At 44.1% G+C, this 23,981-nt stretch overlaps 1 protein-coding gene and 1 non-coding gene across 2 annotated transcripts in view; both read right to left on the minus strand.

Moving 5' to 3' along the window:
- The window catches only part of SLC30A9 (solute carrier family 30 member 9), a 588,622-nt gene that overhangs the window by 25,145 nt on the left and 539,496 nt on the right, over nucleotides 1–23,981 (minus strand). The window lies entirely within an intron of this gene.
- LOC128650643 (U5 spliceosomal RNA) lies at nucleotides 16,869–16,980 on the minus strand. The gene has a single exon (XR_008400914.1). It is a non-coding gene; the product is annotated as a U5 spliceosomal RNA (small nuclear RNA).

Below are 23,981 nucleotides of genomic sequence, written 5' to 3' on the forward strand. Positions count from 1 at the left end.
TTAGGTAAGAACCCAGGTTTAGTACGCAGGACTACCTTATCCGAATGAAAAATCAAATAAGGAGAATCACAATGTAAGGCTGATAATTCAGAGACTCTTCGAGCTGAGGAAATAGCCATTAAAAATAGAACTTTCCAAGATAACAACTTTATATCAATGGAATGAAGGGGTTCAAACGGAACGCCCTGTAAAACATTAAGAACAAGGTTTAAACTCCATGGTGGAGCAACAGTTTTAAACACAGGCTTAATTCTGGCCAAAGCCTGACAAAAAGCCTGGACGTCAGGAACTTCTGACAGACGTTTGTGTAACAGAATGGACAGAGCTGAGATCTGTCCCTTTAATGAACTAGCAGATAAACCCTTTTCTAAACCTTCTTGTAGAAAAGACAATATCCTAGGAATCCTAACCTTACTCCAAGAGTAACCTTTGGATTCACACCAATATAGGTATTTACGCCATATCTTATGGTAAATCTTTCTGGTAACAGGTTTCCTAGCCTGTATTAAGGTATCAATAACTGACTCAGAAAATCCACGTCTTGATAAAATCAAGCGTTCAATTTCCAAGCAGTCAGCTTCAGAGAAGTTAGATTTTGATGTTTGAAGGGACCCTGTATCAGAAGGTCCTGTTTCAGAGGTAGAGACCAAGGTGGACAGGATGACATGTCCACCAGGTCTGCATACCAAGTCCTGCGTGGCCACGCAGGTGCTATTAGAATCACTGATGCTCTCTCTTGTTTGATTCTGGCAATCAATCGAGGAAGCAACGGGAAGGGTGGAAACACGTAAGCCATCCTGAAGTCCCAAGGTGCTGTCAGAGCATCTATCAGGACTGCTCCTGGATCCCTGGATCTGGACCCGTAACGAGGAAGCTTGGCATTCTGTCGAGACGCCATGAGATCTATCTCTGGTTTGCCCCAACGTCGAAGTATTTGGGCAAAGACCTCCGGATGAAGTTCCCACTCCCCCGGATGAAAAGTCTGACGACTTAAGAAATCCGCCTCCCAGTTCTCCACTCCCGGGATGTGGATTGCTGACAGGTGGCAAGAGTGAGACTCTGCCCAGCAAATTATCTTTGATACTTCCATCATAGCTAGGGAGCTTCTTGTCCCTCCCTGATGGTTGATGTAAGCTACAGTCGTGATGTTGTCCGACTGAAACCTGATGAACCCCCGAGTTGTCAACTGGGGCCAAGCCAGGAGGGCATTGAGAACTGCTCTCAATTCCAGAATGTTTATTGGCAGGAGACTCTCCTCCTGACTCCATTGTCCCTGAGCCTTCAGAGAATTCCAGACGGCACCCCAACCTAGAAGGCTGGCGTCTGTTGTTACAATTGTCCAGTCTGGTCTGCTGAATGGCATCCCCCTGGACAGATGTGGCCGAGAAAGCCACCATAGAAGAGAATTTCTGGTCTCTTGATCCAGATTCAGAGAAGGGGATAAGTCTGAGTAATCCCCATTCCACTGACTTAGCATGCACAGTTGCAGTGGTCTGAGGTGTAAGCGTGCAAAGGGTACTATGTCCATTGCCGCTACCATTAAGCCGATTACCTCCATGCATTGAGCCACTGACGGGTGTTGAATGGAATGAAGGGTGCGGCAAGCACTTTGAAGTCTTGTTAGCCTGTCCTCTGTCAGGTAAATCTTCATTTCTACAGAATCTATAAGAGTCCCCAGGAAGGGAACTCTTGTGAGTGGAACGAGTGAACTTTTCTTTTCGTTCACCTTCCATCCATGTGACCTTAGAAATGCCAGCACTAACTCTGTATGAGACTTGGCAGTTTGAAAGCTTGAAGCTTGTATCAGAATGTCGTCTAGGTATGGAGCTACCGAGATTCCCTGCGGTCTTAGTACCGCCAGAAGAGCACCCAGAACCTTTGTGAAGATTCTTGGAGCTGTAGCCAATCCGAATGGAAGAGCCACAAACTGGTAATGCCTGTCTAGGAAGGCAAACCTTAGGTACCGATAATGATCTTTGTGAATCGGTATGTGAAGGTAAGCATCTTTTAAATCTACAGTGGTCATGTATTGACCGTCTTGGATCATAGGTAAAATTGTCCGAATAGTCTCCATCTTGAACGATGGAACTCTTAGGAATTTGTTTAGGATCTTTAAGTCCAGGATTGGTCTGAAAGTTCCCTCTTTTTTGGGAACCACAAACAGATTTGAGTAAAACCCCTGTCCCTGTTCCGATCGTGGAACTGGATGGATTACTCCCATTAACAAGAGCTCTTGTACGCAGCGTAGAAACGCCTCTTTCTTTGTCTGGATTGTTGACAATCTTGACAGATGAAATCTCTCTCTTGGAGGAGAGTATTTGAAGTCCAGAAGGTATCCCTGAGATATTATCTCTAGCGCCCAGGGATCCTGAACATCTCTTGCCCAAGCCTGGGCGAAGAGAGAAAGTCTGCCCCCCACTAGATCCGATCCCGGATCGGGGGCCCTCAATTCATGCTGTTTTAGGGGCAGCAGCAGGTTTCCTAGTCTGCTTGCCCTTGTTCCAGGACTGGTTAGGTTTCCAGCCTTGTCTGTAGCGAGCAACAGCTCCTTCCTGTTTTGGTGCAGAGGAAGTTGATGCTGCTCCTGCTTTGAAATTACGAAAGGAACGAAAATTAGACTGTCTAGTCTTGGCTTTGGCTTTGTCCTGAGGCAGGGCATGGCCTTTACCTCCTGTAATGTCAGCGATAATCTCTTTCAACCCGGGCCCGAATAAGGTCTGCCCTTTGAAAGGTATATTAAGCAATTTAGACTTAGAAGTAACATCAGCTGACCAGGATTTTAGCCACAGCGCCCTGCGTGCCTGAATGGCGAATCCTGAATTTTTCGCCGTAAGTTTAGTAAGATGTACTACGGCCTCCGAAATGAATGAATTAGCTAGTTTAAGGACTCTAAGCCTGTCCGTAATGTCGTCCAGAGTAGCTGAACCAATGTTCTCTTCCAGAGACTCAATCCAGAATGCCGCTGCAGCCGTGATCGGCGCAATGCATGCAAGGGGTTGCAATATAAAACCTTGTTGAACAAACATTTTCTTAAGGTAACCCTCTAACTTTTTATCCATTGGATCTGAAAAAGCACAGCTATCCTCCACCGGGATAGTGGTACGCTTAGCTAAGGTAGAAACTGCTCCCTCCACCTTAGGGACCGTTTGCCATAAGTCCCTTGTGGTGGCGTCTATTGGAAACATTTTTCTAAATATCGGAGGGGGTGAGAACGGCACACCGGGTCTATCCCACTCCTTAGTAACAATTTCAGTAAGTCTCTTAGGTATAGGAAAAACCTCAGTACTCGTCGGTACCGCAAAATATTTATCCAACCTACACATTTTCTCTGGTATTGCAACTGTGTTACAATCATTCAGAGCCGCTAACACCTCCCCTAGTAATACACGGAGGTTTTCCAGTTTAAATTTAAAATTTGAAATATCTGAATCCAGTCTGTTTGGATCAGAACCGTCACCCACAGAATGAAGTTCTCCGTCCTCATGTTCTGCCACCTGTGACGCAGTGTCTGACATGGCCCTAATATTATCAGCGCACTCTGTTCTCACCCCAGAGTGATCACGCTTACCTCTTAGTTCTGGTAATTTAGCCAAAACCTCAGTCATAACAGTAGCCATATCCTGTAATGTGATTTGTAATGGCCGCCCAGATGTACTCGGCGCTACAATATCACGCACCTCCCTCTGAGCGGGAGATGTAGGTACTGACACGTGAGGCGAGTTAGTCGGCATAACTCTCCCCTCGTTGTTTGGTGAAATTTGTTCAATTTGTACAGATTGACTTTTATTTAAAGTAGCATCAATACAGTTAGTACATAAATTTCTATTGGGCTCCACTTTGGCATTGCAACAAATGACACAGGTATCATCCTCTGAATCAGACATGTTTAACACACTAGCAAATAAACTTGCAACTTGGAAATACAATTCAATTAGAATAATATTAAAATGTACTGTGCCTTTAAGAAGCACAGAAGATCTATGACAGTTGAAAATTAACAAATTGAAACAGTTATAGCCTCAATCCTTGTAAACAACACAACTTTAGCAAAGGTTTAATCCCATTAGCAAAGATAACAAATTCTGAAAGCAGGAAACAAATTACAGAATAAACGTTTTTTATCTCAGTCAAACTATAATTCTCACAGCTCTGCTGAGAGAAATTACCTCCCTCAAAATAAGTTTTGAAGACCCCTGAGCTCTGTAGAGATGAACCGGATCATGCAGGGAATACAATGAGTTGCTGACTGAAATATTTGATGCATAGAAAAAGCGCCAAAAAACGGCCCCTCCCCCTCACACACAGCAGTGAGGGAGAACAGAAACTGTCAGAAAAACAGATTAAGCAACTGCCAAGTGGAAAAATAGTGCCCAAACATTTATTCACACAGTACCTCAGCAAATGAAAACGATTTTACATTCCAGCAAAAACGTTAAACATAATCTCTAGTTATTAAACAGCTTTATGTATTTCTTACAGTGTAATTCTAGTGAAGTACCATTCCCCAGAATACTGAAGTGTAAAGTATACATACATGACATTATATCGGTATGGCAGGATTTTCTCATCAATTCCATTGTCAGAAAATAAAAACTGCTACATACCTCTATGCAGATTCATCTGCCCGCTGTCCCCTGATCTGAAGTTTACCTCACTCCTCAGATGGCCGAGAACAGCAATATGATCTTAACTACTCCGGCTAAAATCATAGCAAAACTCTGGTAGATTCTTCTTCAAACTCTGCCAGAGAGGTAATAACACACTCCGGTGCTATTTTAAAATAACAAACTTTTGATTGAAGATATAAAACTAAGTATAATCACCATAGTCCTCTCACACATCCTATCTAGTCGTTGGGTGCAAGAGAATGACTGGGAGTGACGTAGAGGGGAGGAGCTATATGCAGCTCTGCTGGGTGAATCCTCTTGCACTTCCTGTTGGGGAGGAGTAATATCCCAGAAGTAATGATGACCCGTGGACTGATCACACTTAACAGAAGAAATGAACATTAATATATTCTTCAATAAAAAAGCCTAAACACTTTCCATGTTTGTTGTTTTTGTGATAAGAGTGTTAAAATGACTCTTATGACAGTAGTTAGCAGAAATACCCATCAAAACACACAGACATAAATCACAAGGCTAACGTGTGAAATCTGTATTTAAGATAAATGAAGAGAACTGCTCAGACAACTATAACTTTCTGTGATTAAAAGCCTGCAAAGTTTAATCAACATCTCTTGGAGAATCAGCAGCAGAGCAGCCTATATCAGATTTGTAACCAATATTTTAAGACTGCCAGTCCAGTAATTCCTAGAAGACATTGAAAGCTTCAGTTACAGTAGCAGTCACTATCTGCCAGTGCCTTGTCCCTGACGTGCTATAGATTGCTGCCATAATGTTCTGAAGACATATGTTCAGCCCCTTACTACTAAAAAAAAAATGTAAAGAACACAATTCTAATCAATGAGCTGAATTTAATATGGGGTGGTGCAACGTTCCAGAAACCCTTAAAATAAAAAAACTTTTTGTAGAAAGGCAACAGTCACAGTGACACTTCTGTTTTGCTTAGAACTAGCATAGCATTAGCAATCTGTTTCAATCAAAGGAAGACTAGTTTTTGGATGGAATCTACTACTTGAAAATGTATATTAATTTCATGTCACTGTGACTGTTGACTTTCTACAAAAAGTTTTGTTTTTTAAGGGTTTCTGGAACATTGCACCACCGCATATTAAATTCAACTCACTAATTAGAATTCTGTCTGTACTCTGTTCTATGCATTTTTTCAGTAATAACCAAATGACACCATACACATTACCTTTTTATGTTCCTTACCCCAACATGGAATATGGATGACTGACAGTCAGTCATCGGTATTCCATGTTGGGGTAAAGAACATAAAATCTAAGCCAAGCCTTGCTGCCTTAGCCTAGCCTAATAGCCTTAAAATTTAAATGCCTTTTAAAATTTAAGTCAATTAGGCTATGCTAAACCAGCAAGGCTTGTGCTTGTCCCCACTGGCGCCTGCATATTCCACCCGACCCGGTCCTGGCACCGCCAGTCCGCAACCTGTGCCGAGTGTGACTGATGCTCAAGTGCTGATCCACCCTATCCCTCACCATACGAAACCTACCTTACCAAGAAGCTCAGCTGCTGCACTATGTCGGTCCGCTATATTCAGTAATCCGGCTGGCAAGTAGTCCAAGGCTCCAAGCCAAGGTGGTGGTCCAACAGCGGGCTTATGTGGCTAAGGGCTAAAGAGGGCAGCTGCTGCCAGAGACAGGGACTCACTGCACGCCACCACATGTGAGTTGTCTCACTCACTACGCACCTCTCTTTAGTCTAGTCTCTTCCCGCCAGACGTCCAGTCCTCAATGACGTCGCTCACGAGCGCTGATTAGCTGGGCAATTGGCTGGGCTCCCGAGGCGTTTAGAAAGCAGCCTCTTGGGAGCGATATGGGCCGGGAACTAAGAGACTTAACCACTGGGTGGCAGTCTCTGCGGGTCCCATATAAAAAAAAAGCCTCAGACATCCATATTGCGCAAAGGGAGGGCAGCTGAATGGCTCACAGCCTCTCCTTCCTTGCGTAATATGGATGAGTAAAAAAAAAAAATACTTTTCACTTGTTGGCAAACTTTGCAGTGGTGGCGGGGGGTAGGGTATACAAAAAAAATAAATATATACATATATATATATATTTTTTTTTTTTTTACAAATTATTACAAAAATAGTGACTGCCTCCTATGACTGCACGTCACTGCAAAGGTCTCATAACTAAAACAGACAGTACACGTCAAACAGTAAGAGCTGCAGCTAGATACACTATAAACAGCTTACGCGTACACCTGCAAGGTGTGAAGAGCTGCAACTGGTTTCAAACTGCAAACCTTCCGCATGCTAGACAGCTATCCTGTACAAGCTGTTGGATCAAGCCCAAAAGGACAAATCCAGAGGCCTAACAATGAAGGCCAACCGCTCAACTGCAGTCAGGGGCGTTAAGCCCTCCAAACCTCCACCACATGGGGGAAGCTCTAGGTTCTGATTAAATCAGATGTCAGAGTGACGCAGCAGGAAACTCCCCTGCCCGGCCATCTATGACTGAAGGCAATAAGGACTGAAACAATCCTTCCTGCCTCACAGACCCACAGGTCCTCTCGAATGCTTAGTTAAACATGAAAAACAATCATAACCTGAGCACTCGGTGCTTCAACCAAACTAGTCGAGCAGAACAGCGACACGTGTCTGAACAGCCGCAAGACCGAACAAAACCGACAGGACCAGCCTGCACCTAGAGTCCTAACTGGCAAGCTGCATAAATTCTCCCTCATAGGGGAAAAAAGATCAAACAGACATATTTAACATAGGACTAAGATGTCCAAAACAACGTCCGAAGAAGTAATAAAGAGTATCAATCCCAGAAGGTTCCTGGAAGAAACAATAACAAATAAAAGACATCCCATCGGATATAAATAACATATAAGGAAACCTGGAGGTTAACGCCCAAAAAGCTACAGGCCTACCCGCAGGACCAGCCAAACGGAGCCCTATCTTTCAAAAAACTGGGAAAGATCTCAAACAAATGACAAACAGGAGATAACTCCACATGTCTAATGAGGTGCACAATTCGAATTATCAGACTGAAATTCCCCATATCTGTTAATGATAGGGTCATTTAATAACTGAAAAATATGTCTAAGGAACACGCTAAGGCGCACAATCCTGTAATGAAAGGCACAACACTCCAGAACAGTTACACCCGCGGGAAACTGTAGAGGCCCACCCCAAGGCGGAAGACCCGGGACAATAGGGCATGAGCACAATCTCAAATAAACGTCTGGACTCTGCAGACGGACCATCGCTAACATTATTTGGAAGCAAAAACGTGCTGCAACTTCCAAAGGGGAACACGCCACTCCACATGGAGGAACCATAAACTGGATTACCTGCATGTGTAGATGTATGAATTGGAAGGGAACTCGCCTCTTGGAGGACGGGGCCCCCAGAGGCGGATGGCTCAGCAGTCTCATGATTCCCTGAGCACGACGAACCAGACACTCTTATATGGCACACGGAACAAAACTGGTCGACATGTGTCAACAAGGCCAATTCGGAGTCATCACCTGACACAGAATATGAAAACAAAATAGTCTCGGTATCAGAATCCTCCGTAACTGAATCTGAAACTTGCACAGTCTCAACATCAGAATCCTCCATAACTGGATAGAGGAAATATCAATATGGACTAAAGTAAGAAAACAAAAACGGCACCTGACACCCACAATGGCTGGGGCACTCACCACCTCCTATGACCAGACCCCTGCGGGCTAGAATATCTCCTTCGCCACATGGTCAGGAATGCAGAAATGGGGAACGGAACGTAATCATGCCCGAACACAAGGTGAACTGAACAGTCCAAAAAAGCGCGCCCAACCAAAAGGCTGCGTCACTTCCATTGGCCTCAAAGTTCCAACCACGAGCCCATAAACATCACACATAAGCAGGTTGAATCACATAACAAACATGATTATAAACCCCCCTGTTCAATAACCCCCCTCAGGAGATATTAACCCTCAATTTCAAGATACTAACAGAGACTCACTGAGACCCTTATATCATATAGTTAGACCCGCAAAGGTGTGTGACCTCTCGGGAAAACATTTACATTACAGTACATTGACGATAAAGTAAAATTAAATGATCTTACCGGAATCTACGCCGTGGAACAGGAACACAGCCTTTCAAGTGTGACGAATAGTAGCATCGCCTCCGCCATGGACTTGAGAGAAGAAAGCAGGCAGCGGAGCGAAGTTCGACAACGCCGATTGTATGAGGAGCTGTTAATATGAGTCGGGATGGTTTCGCAGAAAGACTCTTCCTGCATCTCCGGACTCTAACTTTCATCCGAGCCCTCACTGAGAGACTGACAGGACTACTTAAAACTCCTGTCCCATGCCGAAAAGGACTACCCACCATAAGAGATAAAAAACAAAAATTAAAAATTCTGACATGTCTCTGCCAACCTCGTGGGACGAAAGATAAAGAATGACTAACCTAACACTAACCCCGGACGATCCACTTACAGTTATTGAAGTCCAGCTTAAAGGATCCATCCAGCCGTCAAGAAGTCTTCATCCAGCCGGCATCTTCTATCTTCATCCATCCGGCGTGGAGCGGGTCCATCCTGAAGACATCCGGCGCGGAGCATCCTCTTCATACGATCGCCGCTGTAAACTGGAACTTCAATGCAAGTGACGTCATCCAATATGGCGTCCCTTGCATTCCTATTGGCTGATAAGATTAGAGGTGCTCAAATCCTATTGTCTGATTGGATCAGCCAACAGGATTTGAGCAGCTCTCATTCTATTGGCTGTTCCAATCAGCCAATAGGATGAGAGCTCAATCCTATTGGCTGTTCCAATCAGCCAATAGGATGAGAGCTCAATCCTACTGGCTGATTGGAACAGCTAATAGGATGAGAGCTGCTCAAATCCTATTGGCTGATTTAATCAGCCAATAGGATTTTAGAAGCTCTAATCCTATTGGCTGATTGAAATCTTTCAGCTAATAGAAATGCAAGAGACGCCATCTTGGATGACGTCACTTGCATTGAAGTTCCAGTTTACGGCAGCGACCGTATGAAGAGGATGCTCCGCGCCGGATGTCTTCAGGATGGACCTGCTCCGCGCCGGATGAAGATAGAAGAGGCCAGCTGGATGAAGACTTCTTCGCCAGCTGGATGAAGACTTCTTCGCCAGCTGGATGAAGACTTCTTCGCCAGCTGGATGAAGACTTCTTCGCCAGCTGGATGAAGACTTCTTCGCCAGCTGGATGAAGACTTCTTCGCCAGCTGGATGAAGACTTCTTCGCCAGCTGGATGAAGACTTCTTCGCCAGCTGGATGAAGACTTCTTCGCCAGCTGGATGAAGACTTCTTCGCCAGCTGGATGAAGACTTCTTCGCCAGCTGGATGAAGACTTCTTCGCCAGCTGGATGAAGACTTCTTCGCCAGCTGGATGAAGACTTCTTCGCCAGCTGGATGAAGACTTCTTCGCCAGCTGGATGAAGACTTCTTCGCCAGCTGGATGAAGACTTCTTCGCCAGCTGGATGAAGACTTCTTCGCCAGCTGGATGAAGACTTCTTCGCCAGCTGGATGAAGACTTCTTCGCCAGCTGGATGAAAACTTCTTCGCCAGCTGGATGAAGACTTCTTGCCGCCTGGATGAAGACTTCTTTGCAGTGGTGGCTGGGGGTAGGGTATACAAAAAAAATAAATATATATATATATTTTTTTTTTTTTTACAAATTATTACAAAAATAGTGACTGCCTCCTATGACTGCACGTCACTGCAAAGGTCTCATAACTAAAACAGACAGTACACGTCAAACAGTAAGAGCTGCAGCTAGATACACTATAAACAGCTTACGCGTACACCTGCAAGGTGTGAAGAGCTGCAACTGGTTTCAAACTGCAAACCTTCCGCATGCTAGACAGCTATCCTGTACAAGCTGTTGGATCAAGCCCAAAAGGACAAATCCAGAGGCCTAACAATGAAGGCCAACCGCTCAACTGCAGTCAGGGGCGTTAAGCCCTCCAAACCTCCACCACATGGGGGAAGCTCTAGGTTCTGATTAAATCAGATGACAGAGTGACGCAGCAGGAAACTCCCCTGCCCGGCCATCTATGACTGAAGGCAATAAGGACTGAAACAATCCTTCCTGCCTCACAGACCCACAGGTCCTCTCGAATGCTTAGTTAAACATGAAAAACAATCATAACCTGAGCACTCGGTGCTTCAACCAAACCAGTCGAGCAGAACAGCGACACGTGTCTGAACAGCCGCAAGACCGTACAAAACCGACAGGACCAGCCTGCACCTAGAGTCCTAACTGGCAAGCTGCATAAATTCTCCCTCATAGGGGAAAAAAAGATCAAACAGACATATTTAACATAGGACTAAGATATCCAAAACAACGTCCGAAGAAGTAATAAAGAGTATCAATCCCAGAAGGTTCCTGGAAGAAACAATAACAAATAAAAGACATCCCATCGGATATAAATAACATATAAGGAAACCTGGAGGTTAACGCCCAAAAAGCTACAGGCCTACCCGCAGGACCAGCCAAACGGAGCCCTATCTTTCAAAAAACTGGGAAAGATCACAAACAAATGACAAACAGGAGATAACTCCACATGTCTAATGAGGTGCACAATTCGAATTATCAGACTGAAATTCCCCATATCTGTTAATGATAGGGTCATTTAATAACTGAAAAAGATGTCTAAGCAACACGCTAAGGCGCACAATCCTGTAACGAAAGGCACAACACTCCAGAACAGTTACACCCGCGGGAAACTGTAGAGGCCCACCCCAAGGCGGAAGACCCGGGACAATAGGGCATGAGCACAATCTCAAATAAACGTCTGGACTCTGCAGACGGACCATCGCTAACATTATTTGTAAGCAAAAACGTGCTGCAACTTCCAGAGGGGAACACGCCACTCCACATGGAGGAACCATAAACTGGATTACCCGCATGTGTAGATGTATGAATTGGAAGGGAACTCGCCTCTTGGAGGACGTGGCCCCCAGAGGCGGATGGCTCAGCAGTCTCCTGATTCCCTGAGCACGACGAACCAGACACTCTTATATGGCATACGGAACAAAACTGGTCGACATGTGTCAACAAGGCCAATTCGGAGTCATCACCTGACACAGAATATGAAAACAAAATAGTCTCGGTATCAGAATCCTCCGTAACTGAATCTGAAACTTGCACAGTCTCAACAACAGAATCCTCCATAACTGGATAGAGGAAATATCAATATGGACTAAAGTAAGAAAACAAAAACGGCACCTGACACCCACAATGGCTGGGGCACTCACCACCTCCTATGACCAGACCCCTGCGGGCTAGAATATCTCCTTCGCCACATGGTCAGGAATGCAGAAATGGGGAACGGAACGTAATCATGCCCGAACACAAGGTGAACTGAACAGTCCAAAAAAGCGTGCCCAACCAAAAGGCCGCGTCACTTCCATTGGCCTCAAAGTTCCAACCACGAGCCCATAAACATCACACATAAGCAGGTTGAATCACATAACAAACATGATTATAAACCCCCCTGTTCAATAACCCCCCTCAGGAGATATTAACCCTCGATTTCAAGATACTAACAGAGACTCACTGAGACCCTTATATCATATAGTTAGACCCGCAAAGGTGTGTGACCTCTCGGGAAAACATTTACATTACAGTACATTGACGATAAAGTAAAATTAAATGATCTTACCGGAATCTACGCCGTGGAACAGGAACACAGCCTTTCAAGTGTGACGAATAGTAGCATCGCCTCCGCCATGGACTTGAGAGAAGAAAGCAGGCAGCGGAGCGAAGTTCGACAACGCCGATTGTATGAGGAGCTGTTAACATGAGTCGGGATGGTTTCGCAGAAAGACTCTTCCTGCATCTCCGGACTCTAACTTTCATCCGAGCCCTCACTGAGAGACTGACAGGACTACTTAAAACTCCTGTCCCATGCCGAAAAGGACTACCCACCATAAGAGATAAAAAACAAAAATTAAAAATTCTGACATGTCTCTGCCAACCTCGTGGGACGAAAGATAAAGAATGACTAACCTAACACTAACCCCGGACGATCCACTTACAGTTATTGAAGTCCAGCTTAAAGGATCCGTCCAGCCGGCAAGAATTCTTCATCCAGCCGGCATCTTCTATCTTCATCCATCCGGCGTGGAGCGGGTCCATCCTGAAGACATCCGGCGCGGAGCATCCTCTTCATACGATCGCCGCTGTAAACTGGAACTTCAATGCAAGTGACGTCATCCAATATGGCGTCCCTTGCATTCCTATTGGCTGATAAGATTAGAGGTGCTCAAATCCTATTGTCTGATTGGATCAGCCAACAGGATTTGAGCAGCTCTCATTCTATTGGCTGTTCCAATCAGCCAATAGGATGAGAGCTCAATCCTATTGGCTGTTCCAATCAGCCAATAGGATGAGAGCTCAATCCTACTGGCTGATTGGAACAGCTAATAGGATGAGAGCTGCTCAAATCCTATTGGCTGATTTGATCAGCCAATAGGATTTTAGAAGCTCTAATCCTATTGGCTGATTGAAATCTTTCAGCTAATAGAAATGCAAGAGACGCCATCTTGGATGACGTCACTTGCATTGAAGTTCTAGTTTACGGCAGCGACCGTATGAAGAGGATGCTCCGCGCCGGATGTCTTCAGGATGGACCTGCTCCGCGCCGGATGAAGATAGAAGAGGCCGTCTGGATGAAGACTTCTTCGCCGCCTGGATGAAGACTTCTTCGCCGCCTGGATGAAGACTTCTTCGCCGCCTGGATGAAGACTTCTTCGCCGCCTGGATGAAGACTTCTTCGCCGCCTGGATGAAGACTTCTTCGCCGCCTGGATGAAGACTTCTTCGCCGCCTGGATGAAGACTTCTTCGCCGCCTGGATGAAGACTTCTTCGCCGCCTGGATGAAGACTTCTTCGCCGCCTGGATGAAGACTTCTTCGCCGCCTGGATGAAGACTTCTTCGCCGCCTGGATGAAGACTTCTTCGCCGCCTGGATGAAGACTTCTTCGCCGCCTGGATGAAGACTTCTTCGCCGCCTGGATGAAGACTTCTTGCCGCCTGGATGAAGACTTCTTGCCGCCTGGATGAAGACTTCTTGCCGCCTGGATGAAGACTTCTTGCCGCCTGGATGAAGACTTCTTGCCGCCTGGATGAAGACTTCTTGCCGCCTGGATGAAGACTTCTTGCCGCCTGGATGAAGACTTCTTGCCGCCTGGATGAAGACTTCTTGCCGCCTGGATGAAGACTTCTTGCCGCCTGGATGAAGACTTCTTGCCGCCTGGATGAAGACTTCTTGCCAGCTGGATGAAGACTTTGCCAGCTGGATGAAGACTTTGCCAGCTGGATGAAGACTTTGCCAGCTGGATGAAGACTTTGCCAGCTGGATGAAGACTTTGCCAGCTGGATGAAGACTTCGCCAGCCCGATCCTTCAAGCGGGACTTCAATAACTAAGTGATCGTCGGGGATTAGTGTTAGGTTTATTTAAGGTTTTTTTGGGTGGGTTGTATTTTTAGTTTAGGGTCTGGGCATGTAAAAGAGCTAAATGCCCTTTTAAGGGCAATGCCCATACAAATGCCCTTTTCAGGTCAATGGGGAGCTTAGTTTTTTTTAGATAGTTATTTTATTTGGGGGGTGGGTTTTACTGTTGGGAGGGTGTTTGTAATTTCTTTTAAGGGCCACTGGTAGTTTATTGTAGGCTAGGGTTTTTTTTTATTTGGGGGGGATTTTTTATTTTGATAGGGCTAATAGATTAGGTGTAATTCTTTTTTATTTTTGATAATTTATTTCTTATTTTTTGTAATTTAGTGTGGGGGGGTTTTAAATGTAATTATAGTTATTTTTATTTTTAGTAATTTTGTGTGTTTATTATTTTTTTTTAATTTTAGGTTTTAGTTTAAGGGTTTTATTTCACAGGTAAATTTGCTAGAGACCACTCTAATAACACAGGTTATTAGACTCGACCAAGCCAAAAGCCCCTGAGGAGACAAAGTCCCGCAGGCATGCAGCCCGCAAATTAAACTCACCTCCGATCAAAAGAAAGGGGAAACATCCACATTCCCCCAGTGGGGAAGAGAAGAGACTCAGATAAACGAGTCCGAAAGGACCCTCAGAACCACAAGGGACTAGGACCAAAGAAAAGCTAACTCTAAGAGAGTGAACCAGGATGAAACAGGGCACCTATGAAAAGGCCCTACCGATGCAGCAAAGCAAAGAGAGTTCTTGTAAATCCACATCCACATAAAACAAAAGGACCAAGTAGTGTCCTGAGAATTTAAAAAGGGGGAAGGAAGAATCCCTTCCCTACTCAGAGCGCTCGCTCACACCCAGAATAGAGAAAACTAAGACAAACCGTCCCCGGGAGCCGCTGAAAAACAGCATCAGTTATCTGAATATGCTACTCCAAGCCATAGGCGTCCTGCTACCAAGAAGGACTAGCGACCACAGGTTGCCACCCTAGCTATGAAACCACACAGGACAGCACCTTCCCAAAAAGGGGCAGGAAGGAAGGAACCCTACCCAGACACCGGTAGAGAAACTATCTGCCAAGGAGATATCCCCCGCGAAGCCTCTCACTTAAGGAAGGCTCACCATAACTATGATACGTGGCTAAGATCAACAGATCAGACAGATCCCTGACTCTCGCTCCAGCAATGGAAACAGCACCAAAGCGACTGATAAAGTCCAAAAGACTTAGGGAATTAAAAATTACCCAGAATCAGCAGGACCTGCAGGAAGGAAATAGGGAGGCAACCAGCCCCCCCCCCAAAGAGCTTGGGTTCCATAACCCAGACACAGTTCCCTTCCTGAAGATGAAAAGTACTCCCAAAAGGAGACCTCCTACTGGAACTATAATAAGGCATGCCACAAGAAATCCATCCCTTCACAATGACATCCCGCACGCAAGGCAGGGGGAACAACCCCACTAAACAGGGGAATAAAAAGTACCTCCAACCCAGGCGGATACTATGGAATGTCAAATTCACCCCCAAAGGGAGGGAAAGCGAAGCCAGAACTTAACCGCTTGCTAGCACACAATCAAGGACCAATTAGCTGCAATTGGTTTCAAACTGCAAACCTTCAGCTAAACAGCTATGCTAAGCATCAGGCTACTACAGAGGGGCTGGAGCGTAAAGCTGTAGACGAGCTTTAAAGGTCAAATACAGAGAGAAACCATCCAGCCACTAAGAACGGCCCAGTAAGAAGTCTAAATCTCTCTGCAAGAGAGAAAAAATATGCCCGTAGGAACAGAAGACGTCCCAGAACCGGGAAACTGGGCCATCCTGAACCAGTCTTAAGGGATATGGATACAGGCCCCCAAAATTCAAGTAAAAAAACAGGACAAACAAACCCTGGCACTCGAAAACTCGGAGCCGGTTTAAATATTTATTAACCCCTGAGGAACCACTAGGTTACCCCATCCGGAATAGACTTTGCATCCCAGGGGAAGCAATCACAGTCATATCCAAGACACCCTGGACACTGAACTCTCACGAAATGTCCCATACACAGAGAGCTTACAACACCCACAGCGGGATACAACGCCCAACATAAAGGGCGATAGACAATGGGGAAGCTTCACCGCCACTCTGGAAAGCCCTAAGGCTCTAGGGACAACTTCCCCTAAGTCCAAAAACTAAGAAACGTAGGAGAAAACAGAAAACTCTGCTTAGGAATGCTAGCTGTCACCAGAATCACAAGACTGACGAGAAAACAGGAACTTTACCTAGGTTCAAACCCACAACCTCCTGCTTCAGGTGCGGTGGAGCTAACCACCACGCCACATCTTCCTTAGAAACTGGATAGAGAAGCTAACAAAAGTTTAAAGATCCACAGGATCCACTTCCCTGACACCCCTACAGCTCGAGGATAGCCCAAAACGCCTAAGCAGGGGAGACACAGGAAAAAGGGGAGACCACATAATCTGTAAATAACCCGAAAATATGGGAGCATACGAGATCCCGGACGTAGAATGACCAAAAAGGCTTTAACTTCCAGAAACAGGTGACCTGAAGCCAACCCCAAGGAAGGGGACAAAAAGGCCCATCAACCTCAACCTGAAGGAAGCGATACCGTCATCAAGGAAAACAGATTCCAAGAGGAGAACCTCAAAAGGAAGACGAAGAAAAGGATCTGCTCTGGATCCCCGCCCATGAGGAACAGGACAGTGAGGACTGAGTACAATCCCCTGATGCCCCACCCAAAGGCAGAACGAGAACTAGCCTGACGTTTGGGAATGAAAGGCTTCCTCTACCATGTTTTAGCCCTGCATGGGCAGAGCCTCAAAAAATTAGTGGAACTCATGGAAGGTTCACTTCACGAAAACTCTTAGCAAAAAGCCAAGCATTATTCGATCTGAAGAGACACCAAGATAATAAACTCTTCATCCGAGTGAGCAACTCACCACCCAGCCAAGTCAGCTACACCGGCACCACGTTGATGATATAGACTGTAAGGAACAGAAATAGCGCCCTATCAGGACCAGCCTTTTACATGGGACACTCCAAATTAAACCAGGCCACAGAAAATTTGAGACCCCAAGAGGACTCGACAAAAGGATCTAAAGACATAACAATGTACTAGCACCTTAACATGCGGCTTCCGCGGAAGTGCCCAAGCGACCACAAAATCGCTAGTATCAAATTCCAGAGAAAAAATATTTCCCAACGGAGAAATCATAACAGACATGAGCTTCTAAAGAATAAATAAAATACATCCTAACCGGATCAAATAAAAAAAGAGGACATCACCCGCAGGTGAACGCCTGAGAAGAATGGGTACACCAAGAGGACCAGGCAATAAGAGACCACATTCTTCCAAAGCTCAGAACTGGAATAAGATACTCAAAAATGAAAGAAAAATTGAAGACGACCAGGAGATTAACTTCATCCCCACACGTCTAACCCAGCTTGCCGTCTGGAACAGAAGATCGAGGATTTCTTAACCTATTAGTACTGGGATCCCCTAGCACTGCCAAAACATGCCATAGCAGGACACGAAGGCGCGCCAGTCTATAACGAAAAGCAAGGCTTACCTTTGCCGGTTGGGCCCCTGAAGCTACAGAGGAAACTGCATCCCCAGATAGCTGATCTGACCCAGACGATCCCACGCCTGACGAGCCTCGGTTAGCATAACATGGACAGTATCTCAGAAACATCTCCTCTGGAAGATGTACATGCACCAGGGCCATAGATATGGCCATGCGGAACCGTGTGATAACCTCTGTAGGAAACAAGCCGCCTTCTGGAGAAGGGGTAACGGCATTCAGGAAACCTGCTTGCGTAGCCAAAGAAGGTTCTAGGGCACATGCCGCACGGGATATGGGATGCCCAGGGGCGGATGGCTCGGTGTACTCTAAGTTCCCTGTATCGGGATAAGAGAGCACTCTAGAGCGGCATTCGGAACATAACTGATGGGCATGGATTACCCGGGCCATTTCATACTCCTCACAAGAAGTAGAATCTGAATCAGAGACATCCATCTCCAAAAAAAATCAGAATCCTCCATAACTTGGTATATAGAAATTATGGATAGAAAAATAAAAAATGGCACCTTACACCCCCCAATGGCTGGGGCCCTCACCACCTCCTGAGACCCAGACAGCTAGCGAAAAAGACTCTCTCCGTCGACACCGCGGGTCAGGAATACGGAAATAGAGCACAGAAGTGTGACCACGCCTCGTCATAAGGTGCATCGTGCAGGTCATAGAGAAGAGCGCCAAGGACTTCAGGGACTGTGCAGCCTGACAAGAAAAGGCTGTTATGTTCCGCTCTAGACACGAGCCCAAGTAACACTACACATTAGCAGACAGAATCACATAACAAACATGATTAAAGTCCCCCCTGTTCAATAAACCCCCTCAGGAGATATTAAACCTTGATTCCATATAAAGGTAAAGGAGTCCCACTGAGACCCTGTCTTCTTCATTTACATTACTTATCACCTCATCAAATTAAAATGAAACGATCTTACCGGAATCAATGCTGTGGAACAGGAACACGGCCCTTCAAGTGTGACAGATAGTAGTCGCTTCTGACATGAACTTGAGAGAAGAAAGCAGGCAGCAAAACTCGTCAACGCTGATTGCTAAGGAGTTGTTAACATCAGACAAGATGGTTCTGCAGAAAGACTCTCCCTGCATCTCTGGACTCTAACATTCATCCATGCACTCACTGAGAGGCTGACAGGAGTACTTAAAAACTCCAGTACCATTTTAAAGAGTACTACCCTCCATAAGACTGTATAAAATTCTTCCAACACTTCTCTACCCACCTCCTGTGACGAAAGGCAAAGAATGACTGGGGGATGAGGGAAGTGGGGGAGGTATTTAAGCCTTTGGCTGGGGTGTCTTTGCCTCCTCCTGGTGACCAGGTTCTGAATTCCCAAAAGTAATGAATGCAGCTGTGGACTCTTACCGTTTAAGAAGAAAATATATTTCTCCAGACTATGTGAAGCATGTGAACATGTTCATACCAATAGCCTGTGGACTATGAAGAGGCAAGTACTTTCCTCTCCGATTTGTGGACAAGGAGATTGATAGACAAGTCCACATTACCCCTGGGAAGCCTGTGACAAGACATTTTCTCTGCCTGGCTGAGAACTCCTTGTCTACCCCTTTAAATGACAGGCTAGTGCGAGGAGGAACCGGGCAGCAGATCGATTATATTATCCCCTTTCATCGATAAGTAGATCTTGCACTTCACTTTTATCTTAATCATCATCAAGTAGGCCAAAGAAAATGACTGAAGATAATGGGAAGTGGGAGGGATTTAAAAGCTCTGGTGTGTCTCTTGCAGTCTCCTCCTAGTGGTCAGGAGGGGAATTTCCCACACGCAATGACTTGTGGACTCACCATCTGATAAAAGAAAACCTTTTGCAAAGATCTGGATCCTGGAGGTGTGTAAACCACAGATGTGTTTTTTTTTTTTTTTTTATCTGAAGTTTAAATAATAGCTTGAGATTCAAATATAGATAAAGGAATAGTCTTTCAATTGTGCATTTCTTACAGTATCTATAGATTACAGGCTAGGGGGAGATGTTATTCTCTTGTTTATGATAATCACATTTTAATAGACATGAGTGAATAGTAGGGTTTCCCTGAAGTAAATTGCCTACTGTTTATGCCCACCAACAGTATAACACACGATACTATAAAACAGGGGTGTCCATACATTAATGAGATTGGAACTACATTTTAGTGAAGTTAATGAACCTATGCATGTGCTAAGTATAAAAAACAAATTGGAACCTGCATGCAAAACTGACCTATGTTTAACACAGGAACTAAGATTGCTGCATTGATCATCCTTTTTAATTGAGACCACTGCAGTAATACATAATATACTTTGGGCTAAAGTTTAATTAAATGCAAAAATTAGTTTGGTAAAGATACTGTCAATACTGCCTAATAGGCAAATGCGAAAACGCTAGGCATGCGCAGAATTTTGATATTTGGTATTTGTTATAAAAACAAACACCAAATATGGCCGCAGGCAGCAACATTCAGCTATTTTGGAGCTGTATTTATTAATGTAAAAGTGCAACTCACAAAAATCTGTGCAAATCCAGATGTGTTGTCCTTTTACACTAATAAAATCCTAACAATCGCACAGAAGTCATATGTTTAACTGGTCATCACTGGTATCTAAGAGTAGATCTTTAAATCTGCCCTTTAGGTGCACATGGGTTAAAACAAATGAAATAGGAAATATTTTAATGTTCACCAAAAGCTGGCATATATCATTCTTTAAGAGAGAACCTACACAAGGGTTTAAGGTTTACTTAACTCCTTATAAAGACGTGTAGTTAACCCCTTAATGACCACAGCACTTTTCCATTTTCTGTCCGTTTGGGACCAAGGCTATTTTTACATTTGTGCGGTGTTTGAGTTTAGCTGTAATTTTCCTCTTACTCATTTACTGTACCCACACATATTATATACCGTTTTTCTCGCCATTAAATGGATGCTCTAAAAATACCATTATTATCATCATATCTTATAATTTACTATAAAAAAATGATAAAATATGAGGAAAAAAAGGAAAAAAACATAATTTATGTAAGAACTTACCTGATAAATTCATTTCTTTCATATTAGCAAGAGTCCATGAGCTAGTGACGTATGGGATATACATTCCTACCAGGAGGGGCAAAGTTTCCCAAACCTTAAAATGCCTATAAATACACCCCTCACCACACCCACAATTCAGTTTAACGAATAGCCAAGAAGTGGGGTGATAAGAAAAAAGTGCGAAAGCATATAAAATAAGGAATTGGAATAATTGTGCTTTATACAAAAAAATCAAAACCACCACAAAAAAACATAATTTATGTAAGAACTTACCTGATAAATTCATTTCTTTCATATTAGCAAGAGTCCATGAGCTAGTGACGTATGGGATATACATTCCTACCAGGAGGGGCAAAGTTTCCCAAACCTTAAAATGCCTATAAATACACCCCTCACCACACCCACAATTCAGTTTAACGAATAGCCAAGAAGTGGGGTGATAAGAAAAAAGTGCGAAAGCATATAAAATAAGGAATTGGAATAATTGTGCTTTATACAAAAAAATCAAAACCACCACAAAAAAAAGGGCGGGCCTCATGGACTCTTGCTAATATGAAAGAAATGAATTTATCAGGTAAGTTCTTACATAAATTATGTTTTCTTTCATGTAATTAGCAAGAGTCCATGAGCTAGTGACGTATGGGATAATGATTACCCAAGATGTGGATCTTTCCACACAAGAGTCACTAGAGAGGGAGGGATAAAATAAAGACAGCCAATTCCTGCTGAAAATAATCCACACCCAGAATAAAATTTTTAATGAAAAAACATAAGCAGAAGATTCAAAGCTGAAACCACTGCCTGAAGTACGTTTCTACCAAAAACTGCTTCAGAAGAAGAAAACACATCAAAATGGTAGAATTTAGTAAAAGTATGCAAAGAGGACCAAGTTGCTGTTTTGCAAATCTGATCAACCGAAGCTTCATTCTTAAACGCCCAGGAAGTAGAAACTAACCTAGTAGAATGAGCTGTAATCCTTTGAGGCGGAGTGTTACCCGACTCAACATAGGCATGATGAAATAAAGATTTCAACCAAGATGCCAAAGAAAAGGCAGAAGCTTTCTGATCTTTTCTAGAACCGGAAAAGATGACAAATAGACTAGAAGTCTTTCGGAAAGACTTAATAGCTTCAACATAATATTACAAAGCTCTAACAGCATCCAAAGAATGCAATGATTTCTCCTTAGAATTCATAGGATTAGGACATAATGAAGGAACCACAATTTCTCTACTAATGTTGTTAGAATTCACAACCTTAGGTAAAAAATTCAAAAGAAGTTCGCAGCACCGCCTTATCCTGATGCAAAATCAGAAAAGGAGACTCACAAAAAAAGAGTAGATAATTCAGAGACTCTTCTGGCAGAAGAGATGGCCACAAGAAACAAAACTTTCCAAGAAAGTAATATAATGACCAAAGAATGCATGGGTTCAAAAGGAGGAGCTTGAAGAGCCCACAGAACCAAATTCAAACTCCAAGGAGGAGAAATTGACTTAATGACAGGTTTTATACGAACCAAAGCTTGTACAAAACAATGAATATCAGGAAGATTAGCAATCCTTCTGTGAAAAAGAACAGAAAGAGCAGAGATTTGTCTTTCAAGAAACTTGCGGACAAACCTTTATCTAAACCATCCTGAAGAAATATAAGTCTTCCAGACTCTATAATATATCTCTCTAGATACAGATTTACGAGCCTGTCACATAGTATTAATCACAGAGTCAGAGAAACCTCTTTGACCAAGAATGAAGCGTTCAAACTCCACACCTTAAAATTAAGGTTTTGAGATCCTGATGGAAAAAAGAACCTTGAGACAGAAGACTGGTCTTAACGGAAGAGTCCACAGCTGGCAAGAGGTCATCCGGACAAGATCCGCATACCAAAACCTGTGAGGCCATGCTGGAGCTACCAGCAGGACAAACGAGCATTCCTTAGAATATTGGAGAATAACCTTGGAAGAAGAACTAGAGGCGGAAAGATATAGGCAGGATGACACTTTTAAGGAAGAGATAATGCATCCACTGCCGCCGCCCGAGGATCCCTGGATCCGGACAGATACCAGGGAAGTTTCTTGTTTAGATGAGAAGCCATCAGATCTATTTCTGGGAGTTCCCACATTTGAACAATCTGAGGAAATACCTCTGGGTGAAGACCATTCGCCCAGGTGCAACGTTTGGCGACTGAGATAATCCGCTTTCCAATTGTCCATACCTGGGATATGAACCGCAGAGATTAGACAGGAGCTGGATTCCGCCCAAACCAAAATTCGAGATACTTCTTTCATAGCCAGAGGACTGTGAGTCCCTCCTTGATGATTGATGTATGCCACAGTTGTGACATTGTCTATCTGAAAACAAATGAACAACTCTCTCTTCAGAAGAGGACAAGACTGAAGAGCTCTGAAATTGCACGGAGTTCCAAAATATTGATCGGAAATCTCACCTCCTGAGATTCCCAAACCCCTTGTGCCGTCAGATACCCCCACACAGCTCCCCAACCTGTAAGACTTGCATCTGTTGAGATTATAGTCCAGGTCGGAAGAACAAAGAAGCCCCCTGAACTAAACGATGGTGATCTGTCCACCATGTCAGAGAGTGTCGTATAATCGGTTTAAAGATATTAAGTGAGATATCTTTGAGTAATCCCTGCACCATTGGTTCAGCATACAGAGCTGAAGAGGTCGCATGTGAAAACGAGCAAAGGAGATCGCATCTGATGCGGCAGTCCTAAGACCTAAAATTTCCATGCATAAGGCTACCAAAGGGAATGATTGTGACTGAAGGTTTTGACAAGCTGAAATCAATGTTAAACTTCTCTTGTCTGACAAGGACAGAGTCATAGACACTGAATCTATTCTAGAAACCTAAAAAGGTTACCCTTGTCTGAGGAATCAATGAACTGATTGGTAAATTGATCCTCCAACCATGAACTTGAAGAAACAACACAAGTCGATTCATATGAGATTCTTCGAAAATGAGAAGACTGAGCAAGTACCCAGATATCGTCCAATAAGGAAATACCAAAACCCTGTTCTCTGATTACAGAAGGAAGGGCACCGAGAATCTTTGAAAAAAATTCTTGGAACTGAGGCTAGGCCAAACGGTAGAGCCACAAAACTGGTAATGCTTGTCTAAAAAGAGAATCTCAGACACTAAAAGTGATCTGGATGAATCGGAATATGCAGATACACATCCTGTAAATCTATTGTAGACATATAATGCCCTTGCTAAACAAAAGGCAGGACAGTCCTACAGAAACTGAATGTTGGTATCCTTAATAACGATTCAATATTGATAGATCCGGAACT

This window comes from Bombina bombina, chromosome 2, assembly GCF_027579735.1.
Source record: "Bombina bombina isolate aBomBom1 chromosome 2, aBomBom1.pri, whole genome shotgun sequence".
Lineage (NCBI taxonomy): Eukaryota > Metazoa > Chordata > Amphibia > Anura > Bombinatoridae > Bombina > Bombina bombina.